The sequence below is a fragment of the Peromyscus maniculatus genome, chromosome 1 (assembly GCF_049852395.1).
Source record: "Peromyscus maniculatus bairdii isolate BWxNUB_F1_BW_parent chromosome 1, HU_Pman_BW_mat_3.1, whole genome shotgun sequence".
NCBI classification, from domain to species: domain Eukaryota; kingdom Metazoa; phylum Chordata; class Mammalia; order Rodentia; family Cricetidae; genus Peromyscus; species Peromyscus maniculatus.
This window is the reverse complement of record NC_134852.1, coordinates 3,424,798-3,452,787: the sequence shown is the minus strand read 5'-3', so window position 1 is coordinate 3,452,787 and position 27,990 is coordinate 3,424,798. Positions and strand designations below refer to the sequence as shown.

The 27,990-nt window shown below is 38.9% G+C and overlaps 1 pseudogene; it reads left to right on the top strand.

Moving 5' to 3' along the window:
* Nucleotides 1–277: 277 nt before the first annotated feature.
* LOC143273012 (vomeronasal type-2 receptor 116-like) lies at nucleotides 278–26,406 on the top strand (annotated as a pseudogene).
* Nucleotides 26,407–27,990: the final 1,584 nt, after the last annotated feature.

Sequence of the window (27,990 nt, the reverse complement as noted above, 5' to 3'; positions counted from 1 at the left end):
TCACTGTCCTGGGACCAATCTGCCCAACATTGCTTTCTCCAATGAGCCTCAATACCCAGGGATATGAGTTGATGTCATTGGACCTGAAACTGAGATGTCCTCAGATTGTTTTCCAACTCATGTTTTTTACCTCTGCTGTGGACATCAGCTGTAGAGCCCTAGGTCAGAGAATGCTGGACATTTCTCCAGGGTCGTGGAGACTCTTGGAAAGCAAGGCATCTCATCCATGTAAGTATTTTCTTCAGAGGGCAGCAGACTTAAAAGCAGATGTGTATACATGGTTATCCATTTGATAAACTTGTGTGCACCCACAGACCACACAACTGGCTTAGAGATTTGGAGACAGGACCTGATGTTCACTCTGCATTTCTTCTTCTGGCTCCTGAACATCCCCCTCCTCATGTCCAACCTCACTCACCCCAAGTGCTTTTGGAGAATGAAGCAGAATGAAGACAAGCCTGGAGAGGTGGTGACAGGTTGTGTCTTTTACCTTATTGCAGTGCCTATATTGGGGGAGAAAGAGTATTCCAACTTTTTCCTGGATGCGCTGTAAGTGTGTTTTCATTTTTCATGTAAATGTCAAGATATATAATGCATAATAGGTGTGTGAATGGGTAGAGCAATGCTGGGAGCTTCTGTCCTTTTCTCCCAATCTTATCTTCAAGGTCTGATGCAAAATACATTTTGATTTTTAATAATCACTGTTTTCATACTATCAAGGTGTGAGTCTTTAAATTTTTTTCCCAATTAGCCTCCATTTACAAGGCAGAAAGCCAAGTGAAAACAGCATTCATTACTTTGTTCTATCATAGGCAGCCTTCCTTTTTACAGGTGCCATTGTGAGGTAGCCAGTGGTGTCCTAATCCAAGAAACTCCAGACTACTACAATGAGTTCAGTAGTCACAAGGTGCATTCAAGTCTCTTCCAGAGTCTGCTAATGTCACATGTATCAGTGTGTGACATTAGCTTCTTGCTAACTATTCTTGTATCTTAAATGAACCCATTTCTATTCATCTATAATTTGCCAAGTGGCTCGTGGCTTACCCGTATCTTAACATCTTCTCATGGCGGCAGCTGGCAGTGTGTCTCTTCCTCAGCCTTCCACTTGCCAGAATTCTCATCTGCTTGTCCTGCTTATACTTCCTGCCTGGCTACTGGCCAATCAGCATTCTATTTATACAGAGTGTTATCCACAGCACTTTCCTTTTCTTTTTTTTTTTTTTTAAAAAGGAAGTTTTTAACTTTCACATAGTAAAATTACATATAACAAAACAGTTATCTAGCAAGAATTACAATTACAATATCTAGTGTATATGTATTTGGCAAAATTAAAGAAGATACAAAATTAAACTTGTATCAATATCCTATCTATCCTATATTTGTGAGTCTAAGGTTTCATATCTAACTTATCTTTTATCATGACTGAGGAGATTATAACTATCTAGTCTTCAACTCCAGCAAAGGCCTCAGAAGGATATAATATCTGAGAAACAGAAAAAGGGCACAAGCAACTTTTGGGAGTCTTGTGACAGTAGACAGAGACAGCTGGCAGCCCGAATAGTCACCTGATGTTTTTCTGTAAATTTGGGTCATCTGTTTTCAGTCCAAAGGCCTAGAGTCTCTCAGTCACTTTTCTCAGTGTGCTGTAGAATGTCTGGCAGTTTCCTCTGTGAAGCAGGAACCTGAAGGACAATTTTGCCATGCAAATCTCCGTGGTCACCTTCCTATGGGTCCTGTGTGTCCATTTGATAAAGCAGTCCAGGCAAGAACAATTTCTTGCCCAAATTGCTATTTTTGCCAAGGTAAAGATAAACTCCATATGGAGTGTCTTTGATGCCTATCCTCCTCTCTGAAGTAAATCGGTGCTACCAGGAGCAGACATGTCTCACTCTCCAGAAAGTCTAAATTTTTAAAACATTTTAAGTGCCATATTCCGTAGGTCTTTGAAGTGTGTGAAGATTACCTGTCTATTTGAAATATATCTATGTATACCTAGAAAACTTAACTAATATAGAAATATATATACAGTATAAGAAGTTTAAATTTGTATCAATAGACTAAAATCCATAGCAATGTAAAATATTTTAAACAAGTTGCTCTTTAAATGTAGATTTAATAATCTACCCTTTCATCCTACCATATCTATATCTATCCCCTTTTCTTCTTTAGAAAGAGATTGCATTTATAATCAACCTGATTTAAATTAAAATATTGGTTTTTTTCTGTTCCACACTAGATGGCTCTTCTGATATAGGGCACAAGAATCTCTTAACCTTTTCTTTTATTAATATGCTTAGGTTTAGAGAAGGAGTTTGCCAATTCCATCTCCAAAGCCAGTTTGGTTTATTTGGGAATTTGGGGGTAGCTTCTCTTACTACTTCCTGCTGGAGGGGGGTGCTGTATCTTATGGGGACACACAGAAAATTTTAGCCTTATGGGGTAGTCCGTGAGGCTGTATTGTCTGAGCCAGTTGCCTTGAAACTGTTCTGGATGTTGGATCATCTGGGCCATGGTGTCATCAGAGACCATTCAGGGGGTCTTAGCTGGTCAAACCTAATGTATCTTAATCTGGAACAAATCTATAGCCTCTTGCTTTCTGTGGAAACAAAAGCATGGCCTCCTTTCCAAAGCAACATATCCTTACACCCAAAATTTGAAGTCAAAGTACTATATATATAGGCTTAACTCTTTTTTTTAAAACAGCTTTTATGATCAAATATTTTTCTGCAGTTAAAAATCCCAAAGACAACACAATCCAGATTCTCTATGTAATATCCATCTTTATGTGGTTTATTTTTATACTACCTTTACTATCTCTTAAAGACTTTATTTTTAAAAATTATCTATTTGTTTATATAGCTGCATATGTTCCTGTCTCTCTCTCTTTCAAGCCTAAGTGCATTTTTTACACACATTTTAAACTATTAAAAACCTATTGCTTTACCTGCAGCATTCTAAGCCTGAAACAGCTGCTGTGGCTGGTGGCTCCACCCACCTCAGCTTCCCAACACGTTGGTGGTACATTTACTGACAGTTCTGGGAGTAGTAATCAACCCTCAGAAACAGTGGGTCTATGCTTCTTTCAAAGCAGCGTGTAGCCAAGAAACCGCTTTTTATGTTGCATGGCTTACACAACCATCTGTGTACCTCGCTGGGAATAGGTCAAACCCTCATGTCGTGAAACCACAATAGAGTAGCTCAAGACCGCATGTTGTGGTGTCTAGCCGCCCATATGAGACATGGAGCAGGAACCTGGTTTTGATTCTGTTTAGAATTACTTATTAAATATTATCTGGTATAAGGTAGAAACTCGAGCCGTTGGGTGCCATTTGTACCTGAAGTTTTCTCCAGTCCTGCCTGGCCCACAGTCAGGACAAATTTCTTTCAATGTATATATATATATATATTCATATTTATATATGACATATATTACAGACTAATGTAATATATATCATATATGTATATGTATATATATCCCAAAGAGCTAGAAATTTAGTAAGAAAGGTAAAATGCACTCATGATAAGAAAATATTATAGTAAAAGAAGGCAGAAGTAAACAATAAAACTATTAAACATGAGAAAAATGGATAGCATGATTTTAGAACATGTATGTCTTTAAATTAGAAAAAGAATAGGATAAAAAGAAATAACATAATAAGATAAACATACTAAGACAAACTCAAATAATTTAAGAAAAAGAAAATTATATGAATAAAGCTAATAAATAGAATATGAATATATAAAGGTTTCAACTATGTCAAAATTGATTCTTTTAAAATATCAAAGAAACAGAAAGGAAAAAGATGTGAAAAGATGACTAAGGAAACAAGGGGTGAGATACTACTAAACAATGCTCAAAGGAAAACACAGAATTCCATACAAATGATATAAAAATAATACCAAAAGAGGATACTGTCTTTAACTTTATCTCATGAGCTAAACAGATGAAATAAATATTTCTTTAAAAATAAGTTTGCAAAAAATAGTAAGCTGATATAAATAAGAACATTTACCCAGATTAATTAAGATAATTTTTTTCTCATTTTTTTATTTTAAACATTAGATGAAATAAATATTTCTTTAAAAATAGTGTAATAAAATTAGCAAACTGTTATAAATATGAGCATTTACCCAGATTAATTAAGATAATCTTTTTCTTTATTTTCCTTTTTTTATTTTATAAAAAAATTTAATTTTACATATCAGCCACAGATTCCCCTGCTCTTCCTCCTCCCATCCTACCTCTGCCTTCCCCCCATTTCATCCCCCATTCCTATCTCCAAGGCAAAGATTCTCCTGGGGATTCAGCTCAGCCTGGTAGATTCAGTTGAGACAGGTCCTGGTCCCACTGCCTGGGGGCCTCCTAAATAGTTCAAGCTAATAAACTGTCTCACTTATCCAGAGGTCCTGATCCAGTTCCATGGGGGCTCCTCAGCTATTGGTTCACAGGTCATGTAAACCTGTTTCCACTAGTTTGGCTATTTGTCCCTGTGCTTTTTCTAATCCTGGTCTCAATATCTCTTGCTCATATAATACCTCCTCTCTCTCACCCCTTGGACTCCTGGAGCTCCACCTGGGACTTGACTGTGGAAATCTGCATCTGCTTCCATAAGTCACTGGATGAGAATTCTGTCATGACAGTTAGAGTGTTCGGCCATCCCATCACCAGAGTAGGTCAGTTCAGGCATTCTCTCGACTATTGCCAGTAGTCTATTGTGGAGGTATCATTGTGGATTTCTGGGGACCTTTCTAGCACCTGGTTTCTTCCTATTCCCATGGGGTCTTCCTTTATCATGGTACCTCTTTCCTTTTTTTCCCTCTCTGTTCTTGATCCAGCTGGGATCTCCCATTCCTCCAAGCTCTCCTTCCCCCGACCTTTGCCCTTCATTACTTCCCCTCATGTCCAGTTTGCTAATGTAGATCTCATCCATTTCTCTGTTGTTGGGTGATCCCTGTGTCTTTCTTAGGGTCCTTTTTACTAGGTGGCCTCCCTGGAGTTGTGAGTTGCAGTCTGGTCATCCTTTATTTACATCTAGTATTCGACTATGACTGAGTACATACCATGTTTGTCTTTCTGAGTCTGGGTTACCTTACTGCAGATGAATTTTTTTCTAGATCCATCTGTTTGCCTGCAAACCTCATGATGCCATTGTTTTTCTCTGCTGAGTAGTATTCCATTGTGTATATGTGCCACAATTTATTTATCCATTCTTCAGTTGAAGGGCATCTAGGTTGTTTCCAGGTTTTGGCTATTACAAACAATGCTGATATGAACATAGCTGACCATGTGCCCTTGTGGTATGATTGAGCATTTCTTGGGTATATGCCCAAGAGTGCTATAGGTGGGTCTTAGGGAAGATTGATTCCCAATTTTCTAAGAAAGCACCATATTGTTTTCCAAAGTGGTTATACAATTTTGCATTCCCACCAACAGTGGAGGAGTGTTCCCCTTGTTCCACATCCTCTTCAGCAAAAGCTGTCTTCAGTGTTTTTGATCTTAGCCATTCTGATGGGTGTAAAGTGGTATCTCTGAGTCATTTTGATTTGCATTTCCCTGATGATTAGGGATGTTGAGCAGTTCCTTAAATGTCTTTCAGCCATTTGAGCTTCCTCTGTTGAGAATTCTCTATTTAGCTCCATACTCCATTTCTTAATTGGACTGCTGGGCATTTTGATGTCTAATTTCTTGAATTCTTTATATATTTTGGAGATTAGTCTCTGTCAGATGTGGGGTTGGTGAAGATCTTTTCCCATTCTGTAGGCTGTTGCTTTGTCTTGTTGACTGTATTCTTTGCTCTACAAAAGCTTCTCAGTTTCAAGAGGTCCCATTTATTAATTGTTGCTCTCAGTGTTTGTGCTACTGGTGTTATATTTAGGAAGTGATCTCCTGTGCCAAGGAATTCAAGACTACTTTTTACTTTCTCCTCTATCAGGTTCACAGTAACTGGATTAATGTTGAGGTCTTTGATCTACTTGGACTTAAGTTTTGTGCATGGTGACAGATATGGATATATTGCAGTCTTCTACATGTTGACATCCAGTTATGCCAGCACCATTTGTTGAAGATGCTTTCTTTTTTTCCATCGTACAGTTTTGGCTTCTTTGTTAAAAATTATGTGTTCACAGTTGTGTGGATTAATGTCAGGTTCTTCAGTTCGGTTCCATTGGTCCACATGTTGGGTTTTATGCCAGTACCAAGCTGGTTTTTTAATTACCTTAGCTCTAAAATAGAGCTTGAAGTCAGGGATCACGATGCCTCCAGAGGTCATTTTATTGTACAGGATGCTTTTGGCTATCCTGGGTTTTTTGTTTTTCCATATGAAGTTGAGTACTGTTCTTTCCAGGTCTGTGAAGAATTGTGTTGGAGTTTGATGGGGATTGCATTGAACCTGTAGATTGCTTTTGGTAAGATTGTTGTTTTTACTATGTTAATTCTGCCTGTCCAAGAGCATGGAAGATCTTTCCATTTTCTGACATCTTCTTCAATTTCTTTTTTCAGGGACTTAATATTCTTGTCATACAGGTATTTTGCATGCTTCCTTAGAGTTACCCCAAGTTATTTTATATCATTTGTGGCTATTGTAAAGGATGATGTATCTCTTATTTCCTTCTCAGCCTGTTTGTCAATTGTATATAGGAGGGATACTGATTTTTGGAGTTAATCTTGTATCCTGCTGCATTTCTGAAGGTGTTTATAAGCTGTATGAGTTCCTTGGTTGAATTTTTGGCGTCACTTATGTATGCTACCATGTCATCTGCAAATAGCAAAAGCTTGAATTCTTCCTTTCCAATTTGTATGCCCTTGATCTCCTTATGTTGTCTTATTGCTCTGGCTAGAACTTCAAGTACTATATTGAATAAATATGGTAAGATCAAACAGCCTTGCCTTGTTCTTGATTTCAGTTTCTCTCCATTTAATTTGATGTTGTCTGTTGGCTTGCTGTAAATTGCCTTTATTATATTTATATATGCCCCTGGATTCCTGATCTCTCCAAGACCTTTATCATGAAGGGGTGTTGGATTTTGTCAAATGCCTTTTCAGCATCTAGTGTCATGATCATGTGGTTTTTTCCTTTCAGTTTGTTTATATGGTGTATTACATTGACAGACTTTCTTATTTTATTTTATTTTATTTTGCAATGCAATTCAGTTCTACATATCAGTCATGGATTCCCTTGTTCTCCCTCCTCCTACCCCCTCCCCTTCCCCCGAGCACACCCTCCATTCCCACCTTCTCCAGGGCAAAGCCTCCCCCGAGGACTGAGATAGACCTGATAGACTCAGTCCAGGCAGGTCCAGTCCCCTCTTCCCAGATTCAGCCAAGCGTCCCTGCAGAAGCCCCAGGTTTCAAACAGCCAACTCACACAATGAGCACAGGACCCAGTCTCACTGCCTGGATGCCTCCCAAACAGATCAAGCCAATCAAATGTCTCACCCATTCAGAGGGCCTGATCCAGTTGTGGGCCCCTCAGCCATTGGTTCATAGTTCATGTGTTTCCATTCGTTTGGCTATTTGTCCCTGTGCTTTATCCAACCTTGGTTTCAACAATTCTCAATCATATAAACCCTCCTCTTTCTCACTAATTAGATTCCCGGAGCTCCACCCGGGGCCTAGACTTGGATCTCTGCATCCAGATCCCTCAGTCATTGGATGGTGCTTCTAGCATGACACTTAGGGTGTTTGGTCATCCCATCATCAGAGTAGGTCAGTTCGGGCTGTCTTTCCACCATTGCCAGCAGTCTATTTTGGGGTTATCTTTGTAGATTTCTGTGGGCCTCTCTAGCACTTTGCTTCTTCCTATTCTTGTGTGGTCTTCATTTACCATGGTCTCCTATTCCTTGTTCTCCCTCTCTGTTCTTGATCCAGCTGGGATTTCCCACTCCCCCAATCTCTCTTTCCCTCGACCCTCACCCTTCATTACCCCCACTCATATCCAGGCTGTTAATGTAGATCTCATCCATTTTTCCATCATTGGGCGATCCCTGTGTCTTTCTTGGGGTCCTGTTTTCTAGGTAGCCTCACTAGTGATGTGAGTAGCAGTCCATTCATCCTTGTTCCACATCTAGTATCCTCCTAATAGTGAGTACCTACTATGTTTGTCTTTTTGAGTCTGGGTTACCTCACTCAGGATGAATTTTTTTCTAGATCCATCCATTTGGCTGCAAACCTCATGATGTCATTGTTTTTCTCTGATGAGTAGTATTCCATTGAGTATATGTACCACATTTTCTTTATCCATTCTTCAGTTGAAGGGCATCTAGGTTTTTTCCAGGTTTTGGCTATTACAAACAATGCTGAAATGAACATAGCTGAGCAAGTGCTCTTGTGGTATGATTGAGCATGACTTGGGTATATGCCCAAGAGTGGTATAGCTGGGTCTTGGAGAAGATTGATTCCCAATTTGCTAAGAAAGCACCATATTGATTTCCAAAGTGGTTGTACAAGCTTGCATTCCCACCAGCAGTGGAGGAGAGTTCTCCTAGTTCCACATCCTCTCTAGCATAAAGTGTCTTCAGTGTTTTTGATCTTAGCCATTCTGACAGGCGTAAGGTGGTATCTCAGAGTTGTTTTGATTTGCATTTCCCTGATGATTAGGGATGTTGAGCAATTCCTTAAATGTCTTTCAGCCATTTGAGTTTCCTCTGTTGAGAATTCTCTGTTTAGTTCTAAAGCCCATTTCTCAATTGTACTGTTGGTCATTTTGATGTCTAATTTCTTGAGTTCCTTATATATTCTGGATATCAGTCCTCTGTCAGATGTGGGGTTGGTGAAGATGTTTTCCCATTCTGTAGGCTGTCGCTTTGCCTTGTTGACCGTATTCTTTGCTCTACAAAAGCTTCTCAGTTTCAAGAGGTCCCATTGATTGATTGTTTGTCTCAGTGTCTGCGCTACTGGTGTTATATTTAGCAAGCGATCTCCTATACCAATGTGTTCAAGACTACTTCATACTTACTCTTCTAGCAGGTTCAGAGTAGCCAGATTTATGTTGAGGTCTTTGATCCACTTGGACTTAAGTTTTGTGCACGGTGACAGATATGGATCTATTTGCAGCCTTCTACACGTTGATATCCAGTGATGCCAGCACCATTTGTTGAAGATGCTTTCTTTTTTTCCATTGTACACTTTTGGCTTCTTTGTCAAAAATTATATGTTCATAGGTGTGTGGGTTAATGTCAGGGTCTTCAATTCGATTCCATTGGTCCACATGTCAGTTTTTATGCCAATACCAAGCTGTTTTTTATTACTGTAGCTCTATAGTAGAGCTTGAAGTTAGGGATTGTGATGCCTCCAGAAGTTGTTTTATTGTACAGGTTTCTTTTAGCTATCCTGGGTTTTTTGTTTTTCCATATGAAGTTGAGTATTATTCTTTCCAGGTCTGTGAAGAATTGTGTTGGTATTTTGATGGGGATTGCTTTGAATCTGTAAATTGCTTTTGGTAAGATTGCCATTTTTACTATGTTAACCCTGCCTATCCATGAGCATAGGAGATCTTTCCATTTTCTGATATCTTCTTCAATTTCTTTTTTCAGGGACTTAAAGTTCTTGTTATATGGGTCCTTCACTTGCTTGGTTAATGTCACCCCAAGGTATTTTATGTCATTTGTGGCTATTGTAATGGGTGATGTATCTCTAATTGCCTTCTCAGCTTCTTTGTCCATTGTATATAGGAGGGCTACTGATTTTTTTGAGTTGATCTTGTATCCTGCTATGTTGCTGAAGGTGTTTATAAGCTTTATCAATTCCTGTGTGGAATCTTTGGGGTCACTCAAGTATACTATCATGTCATCTGCAAATAGGGAAAGCTTGACTTCTTCCTTTACAATTTGTATCCCTTTAATCTCCTTATGTTGTCTTATTGCTCTGGCTAGAACTTCAAGTACTATATTCAATAAGTATGGGGAGACTGTTCAGCCTTGCCTCGTTCCTGATTTTAGTGGAATTGCTTTGAGTTTCTCTCCATTTAATTTGATGTTGGCTGTTGGCTTGCTATATATTGCCTTTATTATGTTTAGGTATGTTCCCTGTATTCCTGATCGCTCCAAGACTTTTATCATGAAGGGGTGTTGGATTTTGTCAAATGCCTTTTCTGCATCTAGTGAGATGATCATGTGGTTTTTTTTTAGTTTGTTTATATGGTGTATTACATTGATAGACTTTCGTATGTTGAACCACCCTTGCATCCCTGGGATGAAGCCTACTTGATCATGGTGGATAATTGTTCTGATGTGTTCTTGGAGTCTGTTTGTCAGTATTTTATTGAGTATTTTTGCATCAATGTTCATGAGGGAGATCGGTCTGTAGTTCTCTTTCTTTGTTGCATCTTTGTTTGGTTTAGGAATCAGGGTTATTGTAGCCTCATAGAAGGAGTTTGGTAATGTTCCTTCTGCTTCTATTATGTGGAACAATTTAGAGAGTATTGTTATTAACTGTTCTTTGAAGATCTTGTAGAATTCTGTGCTGAAACCATCTGGTCCTGGGCTTTTTTTGTTTGGGAGACTTTTAATGACTGTTTCTATTTCCTTAGGGGTTTTAGGTCTATTTAAATAGTTTATCTTGTCTTGATTTAACTTAGGTATGTAGTACCTATCCAGAAAAATGTCCCTTTCTTTTAGGTTTTCCAGTTTTGTGGAGTAGAGGTTTTTGAAATCTGACCTGATAATTTTCTGGATTTCCTCAATGTCTGTTGTTATGTCCCCCTTTTCATTTCTGATTTTGTTGATTTTGGATTCTCTCTCTCTGTCTTTTGGTTAGTTTGGATAAGGGCTTGTCTATCTTGTTGATTTTCTCAAAGAACCAACTCTTTGTTTCATTAATTTTTTGTATTATTCTCTTAGTTTCTAATTTATTAAATTCCCCTCTCACTTTGATAATATCCTGGCATCTATTCTTCCTGGGAGACTTTGCTTCTTCTTGTTCTAGAGCTTTCAGGTGTGTTGTTAAGTCACTAGTGTGGGATTTCTCCAACTTCTTTATGTGGGCATTTAGTACTATGAATTTCCTTCTTAACACTGCTTTCATAGTGTCCTATAAGTTTGGGTATGTGGTGTCTTCATTTTCATTGATCTCTAGGAAGTCTTTAATTTCTTTCTTTATTTCTTCCTTAACCCATTGGTGATTCAGTTGAGCATTATTCATTTTCCATGAGATTGTAGGTTTTCTGTAGTTTTTGTTGTTGTTGAAATCTAACTTTAAACCATCGTGGTCTGATAGAACACAGGAGGTTATTCTAATTGTTTTGTGTCTGTTGAGATTTGCTTTGTGGCCAAGTATGTGGTCGATTTTAAAGAAAGTTCCATGGGGTGCTGAGAAGAAGGTATATTTTTTCTTGTTAGGATGGAATGTTCTGTAGATGTCTATTAGGTCCGATTGTGTCATGACAGATAAGTCCTTTATTTCTCTGTTAAGTTTTGATTTGGGAGATCTGTCCAGTGGTGAAAGTGGGGTGTTGAGATCTCCCACTATTAATGTGTGGGGTTTTATATGTGTTTTAAGCATTAGTAATGTTTTTTTACATATGTGGGCGCCCTTGTGTTTGGGGCATAAATGTTCAGAATTGAAACTTCATCTTGGTGGATCTTTCCTGTGATGAGGATGTAATGTCCTTCTTGGTCTCTTTTGATTGATTTTAGTTTGAAGTCTATTTTGTTGGATATCAGGATGGCTACCCCTGCTTGTTTCTTAAGACCATTTGATTGGAAAGTCTTTTCCCAGCGTTTTATTCTTAGGTAGTGTATGTCTTTGAATTTGAGATGTGTTTCTTGTATGCAGCAGAAAGATGGGTCCTGCTTTCGTATCCATTCTGTAAGTCTATGTCTTTTTATAGGTGAATTAAGTCCGTTGATATTAAGGGATATTAATGACCAGTGATTGTTCATCCCTGTTATTTTTGGTGGTAGTGTGTGTGTACTTCTCTTCTTTGGGGTTTACTGTTGTGGCTTTATCTATTGCCTGTGTTTTCGAGTGTGTATCTGACTTCCCTCGGTTGGAATTTTCCTTCTAGTGCTTTTTGTAGGGCTGGGTTTTTGGATAGGTATTGTTTAAATCTGGCTTTGTCTTGGAATGTCTTGTTCCTTCCGTCTATGATGATTGAAAGTTTTGCTGGGTATATTAGTCTGGGCTGACATCCATGGTCTCTTAGTGTCTGCATTATGTCTGTCCAGGTCCTTCTGGCTTTCAAAGTCTCCATTGAGAAATCGGGTGTTTTTCTGATGGGTTTACCTTTATAGGTCACTTGGCATTTTTCCTTGGCTGCTCTTAATATTCTTTCTTTATTCTGTACGTTTAGTTGTTTAATTATTATGTGTTGAGGGGACTTTTTTGGGGGGTCTAGTCTGTTTGGTGTTCTATAGGCTTCTTGTATCTTCATAGGCATTTCCTTCTTTTAGTTGGAAAAGTTTTCTTCTATAATTGTTGAATATATTCTCTGTGCCTTTGAGTTGGTGTTATTCACCTTCTTCTATCCCTATTATTCGTAGGTTTGGTCTTTTCATGGTGTCTCAAATTTCTTGGACATTTTGGTTCATGACTTTCTTGGCTTTAGTGTTTCCTTCGACTGATAAAACTATTTCTTCTACTGTATCTTCAATGCCAGAAATCCTCTCTTCCATATCTTGCATTCTGTTGGTTATACTTGCATCTGAAGTTCCCGATCTTTTACTCAGGTTTTCTATTTCCAGAATTCCCTTTGTTTGTGTTTTCTTTATTTTTTCAATTTCCCTTTTCAGGTCTTGGACTGTTTCCTTTGTTTGTTTCATTTCTTTTTCATGATTTTCTTTCAGTACTTTATTGTTTTCTTCCAGTACTTTGTTGTTTTCATGCAGGACTTTAGTATTTTCTTGCAGGGCTTTATTGTTTTCTTCTAATTTGTTTGCCCTTTCCTCTTGTTGTTTACAGCATTCTTCCAATTTTCTTGTCTTTTCCTCTACACAAGCCTCTACCTTCTTCATGATGTTACTCATAAGGCTACTTTCTTCTGCTTCTTCCAATTTTTGATGTTCAGGTCTAGATGTTGGAGGCGGGCTCGGTTCTGGTGATGCTGTATTGCTCTTCATTTTGTTGTATGTACTTCTGCCTTGACGACTGCCCATCTCTTTGTGGTTCCTTCTTGGTCTTGTCAGTGTACTTGTTTTAGAAAGAGCTGACAGATTCAGGAAGTCTCTCTCTCTTGTCCAAAATGGAGTTCTCTTGTCCAAATGGGAACTCCCGGGCAGGATGGAAGCTCTTTTCTGGAGCAGAAGTCTCTGGTCCAGAAGGGAAGTCGGGAGCAGGATGGGAGCTGGGGGCCGGTTTCTAAGTCTCAGGAGGTGGCTGGGGTCTTGGGCAGATGGGCGTTAGGGTCAGGCATGGAGATCACAGGGACTGCTGGGGGGCTTGGAGAAGGGGATCCCTCCCGGTGGGGCTTGAAGGGGACCTGCCCGGTGGCCAGAACCTGGGGCCAAGTTGGGTAGGTCTTCCCAGAGTGGCTGGGGCTCAGGGATGGGGTTCGGGTTCGGCGGGGATACTCACCTCTGGTCCAGAATGGCAGTCGGGGACAGGCTGGGAGCTGGGGGCCGGTCTCTAAGTCTCAGGAAGTGGCTGGGGTCTCGGGCAGATGGGCGTCGGGGCAGGCCACAGAGATTGCAGGGGCTGCCGGGGGGCTTGGAAAAGGGCATCCCTGCTGGTGGGGCTAGAAGGGGACCTGCCCGGTGGCCAGAACCTGGGGCCAAGTTGGGCAGGTCTTCCCAGAGTGGCTGGTGCCCAGGGATGGGGTCCAGGTTGGGCGCGGATACTCACCTCTAGTCCAGAAGGGAAGTACTTCTTCCAATTTTTGATGTTCAGGTCTAGATGCTGGAGGCGGGCTAGGTTCTTGTGATGCTGTATTGCTCTTCATTTTGTTGTATGTTCTTCTACCTTGATGTCTGCCCATTTCCTTGTGGTTTGTTCTTGGTCTTATCAGCGCACTTGGTTCAGACAGAGCTGACCAATTCAGGAAGTCTCTCTCTCTTGTCCAGATGGGAGTTCTTTTGTCCAAATGGGAACTCGGGGGCAGGATGGAAGCTCTTACCTAGATGGGAAGTCTGGGGCATGATGGGATCTTTTGTCCAGACAGGAAGTCCGGGGTAGGATGGGCACTCTTGTCCAGAAGGGAAGTCCGGGGCAGGATAGGTGCTCTTGTACAGAAGGGAAGTCCAGGTCAGGATGGAAGTTCTTGTCCAGAAGGTAAGTCCAGATCAGGATGGGAGCTCTGGTCTAGAAGGGAAGTCCTGGGCAGGATGGGAGCTGTGGGCCAGTCTCTAAGTCTCAGGAAGTGGCTGGGATCTCCAGTGTGGAGATTCCAGGACCTGTTGGGGGCCGTGGAGAAGGGGATCCTTCCAAGTTTGGCTAGAAGGGGACCTGCCCATTGGCCAGAACCTGGGGCCAAGTTGGGCAGGTTTTTCCCGGAGTGGCTGGTGCCCAGGGATGGGGTCCGGGCTGGGCCCAGATACTCACCTCTGGTCCAGAAGACAAGTCAGGGCCTATTTGTTTTTTAATGCTTATTTTTATGGGTTTTCTTATTTTTTTCTAAGAGCTGAAAACCAAACACAGGGCCTTACACTCGCTACTCAAGTGTTCTACAACTAATCTAAATCTCTAATCCCCCTTGTGTTGTTCTCTTTGCCTTTTTTCTCCTCTTTTTGGTTTTGTTTTTAAAGAAATTAGAGAAAAATCAATATAAAGTTAGGTATGTAGGCAGTTGAGGAGGACACAGAAGAATTTGGGAGAAGAGAAAAACATTTTTAAACTACACTCTAGGAAAAGGAATTAAATTTAATAGTACATAATCCCCTATGTATAAACTGGAGTAGAGACAGCCTGCTCAAGAAATGCTAGTGGAAAAATTGCCCATTCGGAGGTCGAAAAGAAGTATCTCCCAACAATTGTCCTGTTCCAAAATCAAGACCAAATGGATTAAAGACTTTAGTGTAAGTACAGAAAGCATGAATCTGATAAAGAAAACATGGAGAAAACATTTAAATATATCGAATAACTCAGGAAATAAGACCACATTTTAACAAGTATGATTGCATAAAACTAATTTTGTTTGTATTAAAAAATGTTTTGAGCATGTTAAGAGGTAGCCCACACAGATGGGAAAATATCTACTGGCTATACTAGACTGAAAAATATCTGGAATATAGAAAGTAGTAATAAGCTGAGGCTGTAGACACGAGTCAGCAGTTAAGAGCACCTGCTGATCCGTCAAAGGATCTGAGTTCAGTTTCAACCACTAATGTTGGTAGGCACCTCAAAACCACTTAAAATTCCAGCTCTGATGGATCCAGCTTCCTCCTCTGGCCCCCAAGAAAAGTGCATTCTCAAGTCCCCTACAGATACACACACATATTTATCAAATATGCATCCAGTACTCAAATTGAAATGATGAAATTCTCTGTCAAAGTGGACAAGAACACATTAGTTATTTTTGTGACATCTACTCTCATCAACATTTTAGGTTTTTTTCAAGCTCTCAAGCATCTCCTGTTTTTCCAACCTTACAACACAGAGGAATTTGTCAAGCTATATCTGAAGATGCCATCGAATGCATGATAATCCTTGTATTAACTACAAAGTATTCATCTATAGAGCCTTATCCATACTAAATCCCGTGCCTTTGTTTTCAGAATACCAACTGAAAACTACCAGTTCACTCTGCCTTTGGCTTTTGCTGTGGAAGAAATCAACAGGAATCTATATCTTCTACCAAATATGTCTCTCATGTTTTACTTCTTCACTGACAATTATCATGATAAGCAAGCATTTCAAAATTTCATATACATTACTGCAAAAAGGCACAGACTTCTTCTTAACTACCGCTGTAAACTTAAGACCAAATGTCGTGTAATGTTTACAGGACCAATGTTAATACCATCCTTGAGCCTGGCACAATTTTTGGAGTTCTACAAATTTCCACAGGTGAGGTTGTTTGGGTGGGAAAGTGTGGAATCTTTCTCATTTTTTGGCTAAGCCTGATGCTGAGGAGAGTGTAAGGGGGAGATTGGCTTCACAATAATGTAAATCAAGTTCAAGTGTAATTAATCAACCACTCAATGGGACATTCCCAAATCATCATTTGATATGTAGATGAGAAGAAGAATTAACAGTCAAGGTGATTTTCCTTGAACAAATTGTAGAAAAGTGATTTCTAACAGTGTTTCTAACAGTGTAGTATAACTGTAGTAATAGGGGAAAATTGTCTTCCTGTCATTTGAAACTGGTGCTTCACACACCTCAGGGCTCTCATTGAGATTTCTGACAGTCCTCTACCTCATGCTGCTCCCTGTGTTTTATGTCCTTCAGCTCACCTATGGACCTTTCCATCCTATCCTGAGTGATCGTGAACAATTTCCCAATCTGTATCAGATGGCCCCCAAGGACACAGCTCTGGCCCTGGCCATGGTCTCTTTAATGCTTCACTTCAGCTGGAACTGGGTTGGGTTGGCCATCTCAGATGATGATCAGGGTCTCCAATTTCTCTCAGATCTGAGGGGAGAAAGTGAAGTCCAAAGAGTCTGCTTAGCCTTTGTGATCATGATCCCAGTTAACATGGAGTTATACATGTCAAGAGCTGAAGTGTATAACAACCAAATTGAGACATCATCCACACATATTGTTATCATTTATGGTGACACAAAGAGTACTCTAGCTGTGTGCTTTAGAATGTAGGTATCACAGGGTATACAGAGAATATGGGTCACCACCTCACAGCAGAATGTCACTACAAGTAAGATAGACTTCACCCTTGACTCATTCCATGGGACTCTTGCTTTTGAACACCACCATGCTGAGATTTCTGGTTTCAAAAATTTTGTTCAGACACTGAACCCGTCCAAATACACAGACATGTTCCTGGCAGGACTGGGGTGGATGTACTTTAGCTGTGAAGCCTCAACATCTAACTGTAAGACACTGGAGAACTGCTCATCGAACGTCTCACTGGAATGGTTAGTGCTACAGAGTTTTGATATGGCCTTTAGTGATGGTGGTTATGATGTATACAATGCTGTGTATGCTATGGCCCATGCTCTCCATGAAATGCTTCTTCAACAAGTAGAAAACCAGCCAATCAACACTCTGAGAGAACTGGATTCTGACTGCTCACAGGTATTGTATCTTCCAATGGATGGAACTTTGTGTCATCAATGTTATATTCTTTAAGAGTCTCTCACATTCTGAAACCAATATTTTGTCATGTATGTGGTGTTCAGTATAAGGGATGGTTTCTATAAGTGTACTCACCCGATTCTGACCCCACTGTATTCTCTGGGGACCTTATCCTTCTTGATTATCTGGGAAAAATATCTCAGGAAATAATACTGAGATTCAATTCAGTACCTACTTTTGTGCCTCTGGGTGTGAGTATATTTGTGTCTGATTGTCTGTATGTCTTTGTCTTTGTTTCTGTGTATGTGTTTGTGTCTAAATGCATTTTTGTGCCTTTGTATGCATGTGTGTAGATGTGCTTCTTTTCAAATATTAATGTCTCTCTCCTGTGTTTGTGAGTGATTGTGTATATGAGCATATATATTTGTTGTGTGTGCATATGTCTCTTGTGAAGATATTTATTAGTGTGTTTCTCTGTGTGGTTTTTTGTCTTTATGTGCCTGTGTGTTTCTGTATCTGTGTCTGTATTTGGTTGCTTAGATTTTTATGTATGTGTGCTTTAGTGTGCATGTGTGTTAATGAGTTTAGCTCTATTATGTGTGTGCTTCTACATGGGTGTATGTGTGGAAGTGTGTGTGTGTGTGTGTGTGTGTGTGTGTGTGTGTGTGTGTGTGTGTATGGTGCATATTTATATTTGGTGTTTGTGTGTATTTCTGTGTCTGTATTTGAGGGTTTCCGCTGAGAGAACTAAAATTCTAGGATCACAATGACTTTACTTATTCACATGCTTTCATTGAGTTTCTCCCTTGGGCACCTTCAATAAATTTGCCTTAGGATGAAATCAGAACTTATTTTCAGACCTAAAATAAGGTAATATAGACTGAAGAGTGTTGTCTGTCTTTCAGCTTCACCTATTTCTGAAGAATATGCACTTTGTTAATCCTGCTGGAGATGTAATACATATGAATCAGAAAGAAAAACTGCAGGCTGAGTATGGCATTTACCATATTTCTAATTTCCCCCATGGTGTTGGATTTAAGGTGAAAATAGGAGAGTTTAAGCCATATTTTCTACATGGTCAACACCTCCATTTATATGAAGATATGATAGAGTGGGCCACAGGAACTAGACAGGTGGGTCTGATCAATATGTACTGATGTCACCACTGTCAAGTGAGGCCATTTGAGTTTCCCTGTGACTTAGTGAAATTAGAAGGATAGTCATGTAAAGTCTCAATTTTAAACTTGTATATGATGTTTCTTCATTTCAGATTTTAAAAATATGATTTTTCAGGAAGTTTTTGAAAATCTAAGAAAATCATATGATATATTTTATTATATCAGAAACTATATATGTTATAAACAAATATAAAACTAGATATGACCAACATTTCATATTATTCCCAGTAAAGTTATTAATATTCTCTTGGTGCCATTCTGATTGATGCCCATTGATTTTCTTCTCTTCTTGAATCTCTAATCTGAATGCAGAAAAGACTGAAGTTAAGTGTAAGGAAAATTTGGAACTAGTAACAGATATGCAAATCATTAATTTATATTCTATAATTTTATTCAAGCACATTGACTATATTGCCTACTTGTCTAACAATACATTCACATTTTCTTGGGCCACTTTAGATATTTTATTAATTATAACTTGTTTTTTAGACTTGTTATACACATACACACACACACACACACACACACACACACACACACACACACTTTTATATATATATATATATATATATATATATATATATATATATATATATATATATATATATATGCTCCATTTGAGTATGAGGTATCTAAGTATACCTGGAGAGGGATTAAGGAACTGAAGACAGATTTGAGCCTAAGTGTAAGAGTGGGGGATTGAACAGCAAGTGTGATAGATTGCTAAGCAATCTCTCCAGCCCTGAATCATATTTTCTAAAGGAATCCTTCATTAGAAGAGCATTTATTTGTACCTTAATTTAGGCATAATTCATTCAAACAAACAAACAAATGAACAAACAAACAAAAAAGATTTGTATTGTTTCCTTATCTGATTGGACAGGCAACTACAGTCATCATAATTGGTTTTGAGAAAATTTGCAAATAAAATATTCCAGTATGTGTTCCCAGACAGATTATAGGTATTGATTTTAATATGTCTGATTTTATAGTATCTGAATTACGTTGCCTACTACAACATTGTTTGCTGAATTTGAAAGGGGTTTACTTCCAGAAAATCTGCAATCTTAATCTTCAAGTTGCTCAAATAGAATTAAATAAAGTGTTAATATTCTATTTTCACAGTCATGAGAAAATTATGCTCAGAGTACAGAGCAAATGGGATGAAGTTTTGCTACTAGCCTGTACTACTAGATCAGAGGAGAGCAATAAAATCACAAGGCCTAATTTGAACATTAAAAACATCAACCAAAAGGATAGGGAGGACCAAAAACAACCGAATATGTGCCGTACTTGAAAACAGTGAGGCAGAAAGACTCCAAGTGACACATTCATAGGCTTACATGAGAGTAAACTCAATGACATACTAAACAAAGACTTCCAAGAATAATTATCAGAATGTTCCAGAAAATCAAAGAGCATAGAAATTGCTTCTAAGACCAAACCAAAAAGATCACAAACACTTGCAAATAATAAGGAATTGAGTGAAGATGTGACAAAAATTTCATAAATTCATACTAACATTCTGAAAATGAAAGACACAACAATTCACACAGCAAACTGTATAAAACGTCTTTCTCTCAGAATGTCTCAAGTAGAAGACAGACTATCAAGACTTGAAACAAGGCAGATGAATTTTAATTCAAACTATGACAAAGATAAAACTATAAGGAAGGATGAAGAAAACACATGAGACTTAGTGGACGTCAGTAAAAGACCAAATTAAGAAAGCACAGACACAAGAGGAGGACAACATGTGAAAGGTATTTCTAATAAAAGGACATCAAAAATTTTACCAAATTCTGGGGAATATGGCCATCCAGATACAGAAGGCATTCAGAGTGCATAACAGAGGTTCAGAAAAGGACCTGACCATTTTGAAGATTACTTAAAATCTCAGTTATGCAGAACAAAGAGGAATTTTAGGTTACAAGAGAGAAGGTCAATTTTATTGAATGTCCCCATCATAATCTCAGTAGCTTTATTCATAGACACTTTAAAAGGATGGAGTATCAATTATGTGTTTCAAACAGAGACAAAATTTCCAACTCTAATTACTATACCCAGCAAAGCTATCCTTCATAATTTCAGGAAGATGGAAAAACTTGTAATGGTGACCACAAATTGCAGGAATATATAGCTACTGGAACATCACTAAGAAAACCACTTGAAGAGAGTTTTAACACTTCATACTCCTTCACACTGAATATTACATTAAACAGTAGATATCACAGGAATGTATAGATTATACTAGATCACTAGAAAGAAAATCAAAGCTTTGAAATACATCAAAAATTACAAACACACAAATTTACAATAATCACCAAATGGCTTTCATTAATAACTGAATTTGAAGAATCCCACTCTCTAATCAAGGGGCACAGACAAGGAAATTAAAAAAAATACTGTGTTGCTCAGAAGGGAAATACTGCACCCATAAAAAAAGAACAGATTCTCCACAGTAAAGGAAAAAAAAGATCATTCCAGATATAGTGAATCATTAAGAAGAAAATTTTACTCTAATCAATGAACATGGATGGAGAAATTCTCAAGTAAATACTCACAAATAGGGCTCAAGAGCACATCAGAAAGATCAGTCCCTCTACACCAGATGACTTTATTACAGGGATGGAAGGCTGGTTCAATATATGCAAATCAATCAAGTATAATATGTCACATAAACATATGCTAGGATAGAAATTGTAAGCTCATTGAAAAAGATAGAGAATAGGTCTTGAGCAATGTCCAGCGGCCCTTCAGAGAAAGCAAACAAAGAAACATAAAAAACCCTTGACAAAGTAAGTTTCTATAAGACAAAACATAGACAACATTGTACTATATGGAGAGAAAATCAAAGCATTTACACTGAATTCAGAAACGGAACCAAATGTGGTGTTGCTTCCCAGAATTAATGAGTAACCAAAAATATAGGACATGAATAGAACCAGAGGCCAATTAGACAGAGACAACTTCTCAATTAAGTTTCTCTTTTATCTTGTATTTCTGCTTTGTTTCAAGTTGACAAAACTAAGCTACACAATGGGTGGTTAGGGGGTTCAGTTCAGGCATTCCAGTGGTGACACTACATATACTTCTAGATATTTCTGAACTTTGAGTTCAGAAGCACCTCAATATTTCATCAATTTGTTCTCATATATTCATGTGTAGCCTTGTACAAAGTCCTGAAAGAAATGTGTTCACTCAGTTCATGTATAGAAAGAAAACTTGTTAACTACTCAGCATGATGAGATGCTATAACTATTGAAGGAGTAGCCAGACTCCTGGCCCAGCATCTGCCTGATTTTCCTCAGATGCCCTCTGCTGAGTGCAGTGTTGATTGTCACCCTGGATTCAGAAAATTCCATCAACAAGGAATGGCAGCCTGCTGTTTTGATTGCATTCCCTGCCAAGCAAATGAGATTTCCAATGAGACAAATAAGTGTTTACTGCCAGGAGAAATCCTTCAGACTGACTGACTTCTGCTATCCACACTGCACTTTCAAAGGGTCCTGGAAGGGGCTGCACTGCTGTGTGGTCTTCACCAGAGAAGACTGTTCAGACATAGGTTTAAGCCAAATAAAGTCATCATAAGCTGGATGTCAACTACAGTTGGTGTACAGGACCCCAGTGTAGCACTGAGTCTTTCTCAGGGTGAGATTTGAAGTAAAAGAACTATGTTCTGCATTGACATACTTCAGTTACCAAGAACAGTGAGCCAAAAGGAGATTTACAGAAGCTTAAAAGCAAAGTTAGTACATTTTGAGATTTTTTCAGAAATAGAAGGTCTATGATGGATTAGTTCTTTCTTCAGTTTGGCAGGTTGTGCTGCTAGGTGGGGAGGTTTATAGTCTGAGTGGTACTTCTATCATGGAGTCAGTTGAGCTAGGGAGGGTCTGGGGACCTACTAAGTTCTGTGGCCCTTTTACAGCACAAATAAAATCTATTCCTTTCCTAATTTTGTTTTTACAATTATGTGATCAATAATAATGTCCTTATAAATAACAACCTGTGCCTTCACATATACACTTGACTCATTATAAAATCACTGCTGGCAGTATTTTGTAAAAGAAAGTGTTTTGAAAAATCAAACAGCCTTGTGAGGGAATTCTACACTTTATCTGTCCCAATGATTATATCCCTGTAAAGGTACAGGTAGACTAGATTGTAGTCATGAGTCTTTGTAAATAGTTGGATATTCATTTATCCTCCTTGAATGTATGTATGTGTTCCTGTGTGAGTTCACGTGCAGGAGATTGTGGAGGCCAAAATAGTGCATACAAGCCCCTTGAATTTGAGATATAGACAGGTATAAGCTTGCACATGGATGCTGAGTCCAAACCCTTGTTCTTTGCAGAGGTGTAAGCACTCTTAACTGTTGAGTCATCTCCTGCCACTGAAGTCATGAATCCTACACAACCTGTTCTTGCCACTGCCCATAAACATTGCTGACAAAAAGAGATATTGAGTCACCATGTGTTATGATGATAAATAAGTATTGTGTGGTGGTGGGCATGCTATTTATACAGCATTTGATGAATGGCAAGTATTTTGTGTTGTCATTTAGCTGACATGTGTGTGGGGAAGACAGCATGAAGATGTGAATTCAGGGTGGTACCATAAGGCTGCAATGGGAGCCTGCTCAGGACACTTTGAGATGATGCAAGTCTGTTACTTCCATGTGAGGGAGATTTTAGAGAGTTTTGAGACTGATGTCATTGTAGGTTGTGGTGACTAAAGAGTAGTAACTGTGGGTAAAATTACTAGAAACAGCTAAACACGAGACAGCACTTGATTTCATATAAAAAATGGGGAAAAGTGTGGACACTTGATGTAGAGAAAGACAGATGTCCCACTTAAGATTTTTGTACACAGTAGCAATGAATGTCACAATAATATAGATAAAATAGTTTTGTAGTGAAAAGAAACAGCCACAATGATTCCAATGATAGTTTGTCATACACAATCCATATAAGTCAACTGGTTATTGATTTGGAGATGGCCAAATTCAAAGGAGAGTCCATAATTGTTTTTGACTTTTATTGTTAGTCATTGTCTATAATGCAAAGAACATTTAAAAAAGACATTTGGGGCATTGGAGATATGTTTCAGCAGTTAAGGGCATGGGATGCTCTTCCAGAGGTCCTGTGTTCAATTTCCAGAAACCACCTATAACTTTCTATAATTATCTGTAATGAGATTCCCTGCCCGCCTCTTGTGTGCAGGCATACATGCAGGCTGAGCACCATACATAATAAATAACTAAATCTTAAAAAAATGATATTTAGGTTCAATTAGAAGAGTTATCAGGTAAATCTCTTGCCACAAGTCAGATGACCTGAACTCATTGCAAGATGCCCATTGAAATGAGATGGAGCCAACTCCTACAAGATGCCTTCTTGACAACTTGTACTTTACACACACACACACACACACACACACACACACACACACACACACACACACCACTCACACACATGTGCAAAAAATAACAGATTGTAATAAAATTGATTTAAGTTAATAACTATAAAGGGCATTTATATTAATAAATACCCCAAATAAACAAAAAACATATGTTTATGAATATTTGAAAAAGGCATGTGTAGAGGGTAGTAAGTACACACAGGGCCAGGTCCATGTGAAGGCCACCAGAGGCATCTGATGCCCTTTATACCAGAGTTACTAATAGTAATATGGCACTACACATGTTCTGGGTACTGGACTTAGGCCTCCTGTAAGAGCAGACCATGTTCTTAACAGTTTAGCCATCTTCCCAGTTCCTTAAAAACAACAAACAAAAAAATGTAATCATAGCAGGCAATAAATGATAGGTTGGTTTTATTCATGGAATGACATAAAAACTTGGAAGCACATCTTTGTGCTCCATTATTATCCACAGTTTAGCACTATTACATTCACATATCACTTACTTGCTGTGGTGGAAAATACAGCTTATGAATGGGATATTATTGTTCAATTCAAATATTCTGTATTACCACTCTCACTTGGGAGTTCTCATGTTGTCTTGTTCATGCTGTTTTAGCAATAACTCCTTCACCATTGAGTACATTAGTAGAACCCAGGTCTGTTGGAGTCCACAGAGGTTTTCAGATGATATCTGAGCTTGCTTTACCAGCAGGGCTGCATAAGAGGATGATTGGCCCTCTGGCCTGGGTACTAGGTGTTTGGTAGGGTCTACATTTAGTTGTATCTAGTAAGGCATTGGTTTTTTGCCCCCCACCCCGGCATTGATATAAACAGCCTTTGGAATAAAGTTATGGGTTGGTGGATTAGGATCTAGGTTCCTCTGAGGCTATCCTGTGTTTCTGTCTCTCTGTCTCTCTTTCCTCTATATATCTATCTAAATCTCTTATCCCTCACTCCCCAAGAACAGCCAGGTGGAAGTCCCCACAGAGGTCTCATATAGTAGGATTAGGGAAGTAAGTAAGTGCTCTGTGCTCACAAAGTGGTGGTATAAGACACAAGACTTCTGGGTGTTATATATGTATAGAGTTTTCTACCTTATCAGTAGGATAATTTGATGTTACAAAGTGTTTAGTCCCCGTTCCCTGATGAGGATACAACTAAGGGCATCATATTTAATTAATTTTTCTTGAGAATTTCATACATCATTATAAAAGCTCTCTCTCTCTCTCTCTCTCTCTCTCTCTCTCTCTCTCTCTCTCTCTCCCAATTCTATTTCCCATACATCACATGCAACAAAAACTCACACAATCATGAGCTCTTTTTCATTTACTATTTTCAAACACTCATTTTCATTTACTGCTTTCACATACAAATGCACTTACGCACATTCACACACACACACACACACACACACACACACACACACACACACGATTCTATTTGCTGTTGCTGGGCTACTCATGTGTTTTGTGGTGATCATATGAGAATAAAAAAAAGCCATAAGAGGTTTCATCCTCGATAAGACCAAGTCTCCATCTCTCATAAGGGCATCACTTCTAATTCAGACAGAAAGATTCATGTTATAGTGTATCAATAGGATCTCTGTTTGACCTTGACAAAGACAGGCATTATGAAATAGAAGCATTGCTCTTCAGAAAAGTCTCAACTACATGTTTATCAATAAAGTTTGTGGATGTTTTAAAGTGGCCTGTCCATAAGAAATGCTGAAGTTGCACTAACAATACTTTTGCTTTCTGCATCAGATATGGATCAGTGTATGAAGTGTCCAGAGGACCAGTATGCCAATGCAAAGCAGACCCACTGCCTGTACAAAGATGTGACCTTTCTGGCCTTTGATGACCCCTTGGGGATGACTCTGTCCTGTATGGCCTTGGGTTTGTCTGCATTCACCATTCTTGTTCTTGGGATCTTTGTGAAGCACCAAGACACTCCCATTGTGAAGGCCAATAACCTCACTCTCAGCTACATCCTGCTCATCTCCCTCATCTTCTGTTTCCTCTGCTGCTTGCTCTTCATTGGCCATCCTAACTCAGTCACCTGCATCCTGCAGTAAATAACATATGGAGTTTTATTCACTGTGGCTGTTTCCACTGTGTTAGCCAAGACAATTACTGTGGTTTTGGCTTTCAAAGTCACTACTCCTGGAAGAAGGATGAAGTGGTTCCTGGTATCAGGGGTACCTAACTACATTATTCCCATCTGCACCATCATCCAAATTATTCTCTGTGCAATCTGGCTGGGAGTTTCTCCTCCCTCTGTTGACATTGATGCACACTCTGAGCATGGCCACATCATCATTGTGTTCAACAAGGGCTCAGTAACTGCTTTCTATTCTGACTTAGGATACCTGGGCTCCTGGCCCTGGGGAGCTTCACTGTGGCTTTCTTGGCCAGGAATCTCCCTGACACATTCAATGAAGCCAAATTCTTGACCTTCAGCATGCTGTTGTTCTGCACTGTCTGGGTCACTTTTCTCCCTGTCTACCACAGCACCAAGGGCAAGGTCATGATGGCTGTGGAGGTCTTCTCCATCTTAGCCTCCAGTGCTGGCTTGCTGGGATGCATCTTTGTCCCCAAGTGCTACATCATTTTGTTAAGACCAGAGAGAAATTCTCTTCAAAATTTAAGGGAGAAAACATTTTCCAGAACTGACATTTCATAAAGTTTAACTGACAAATGTAATGTTGGTACAGAACCAACTATTAGGATACAATGCAAGGTTATTCATTAGCTAATGACTTTCACTGTTTCTTCTAATGGTGTTGTTTATCAGTGTCATGTACACCACTTTTATCTATATTGTCTCCCATAACCTTCCACTCAGCCACCTATTTTTACAGGACTTGGCTTTTGGATGTTAGTGCAGAGTGGATGTGCTGTATTTATCTCTAATATGTAATTAGATTTGAAATTAACTCAGAGTTTTCTTTTTGATATCTTAGTGAATGTAAGAATTTGACAGCAACTGAATATTGGAGAAGTTGAAGGAAGTTTGTGACCTCATGTTTGCAGATGAAGGCAACACAATGCTACCCCTTGTAGGGGGGAAGACTAGAGAATCCTGATGCATCCTGGGAGTTAGAGAAGTAGAAATTAGGAGTGACATGGATATTTCAATAAACAGATATTGGGGAATATTACAGAAGCTGGAGAGATGTGTCAGCAGACAAAATCATGTACTGCTCTTGTAAAGTGCCAGAGTTCAATACACAGACTTCATATAATGTAGTTCACACCCCCTGTAACAGTAGCTCCAAGGGATCAATGTCCTCTTTGGACTTTCAAGGACTCTTATACACACATGCACACATGCACACTTAACACGCGTGCGCGCGCGCATGCACACACACACACACACACTTACCATAATCCTAACCCTTTCTGTCTATCAGTAGAAAATAAACAGATTTGTATGGGATAATTATAAAATAAAATATACTAAGATAAAACAAAAAATAACACATTAGATTAAGCAAAACAAACAAAAAAAAGAAGGAAAGAAGCCCAAACAAGTTAGATGAATCAGAGACCCACTTGGTTGCACATTCTCAGTCTCATAAAAACTTTAAAGTGTTAGCCATTATACATACTCAGAGAAACTAATAGGGTAAAAATGAAAGAAGAAAAAATAAGAAGACAAAATAAAACAACAACAACCACAATAACCAAGAAAAACAACAAAGAAACAAACAACCAAAAAAGAAAACACCCTGACATGATACTGTGAGACAAAAAACATCCATAGATGCCACTGCATTAATTTTCTGTTGTCATCTACTGTTGAATATGCAGCCTACCCTTCAAAGTAGTTCGTTTCCCCAGTGAGACTCCCTTGGTGGAAACTAAACTTTCATTAGTAGCTGGCTATCAATTGGATATTGCTTCTGGGATTGGAATGAGACATTTGTCCACTTATTCTTTCAGCTCAAGTACCCTGCACTGGAGGATTTTGGCAAATCTGACACAAACTAAAGTCTTCTGAGAGGAGGGAACCCAATTAAGAGAATGTTTTAAAGCTGGTGGTGGTGGTGCACACCTTTAATGACAGCACTTAGGAGGCATAGGCTGGCAGATGTCTGTGATTTTGAGACCAGCCTGGTCTTCAGAGTTAGTTACAGGATAGCCAAGGCTACATAAAGAAACCCTGTATTGATGCTTCCCATGCCCCCAAAAGAAAATGTCTGCATGAGATATAGCTATAGGGCATTTTCTTAATCAGTGATTGACTGGGAGGGCCCAGCTCAAA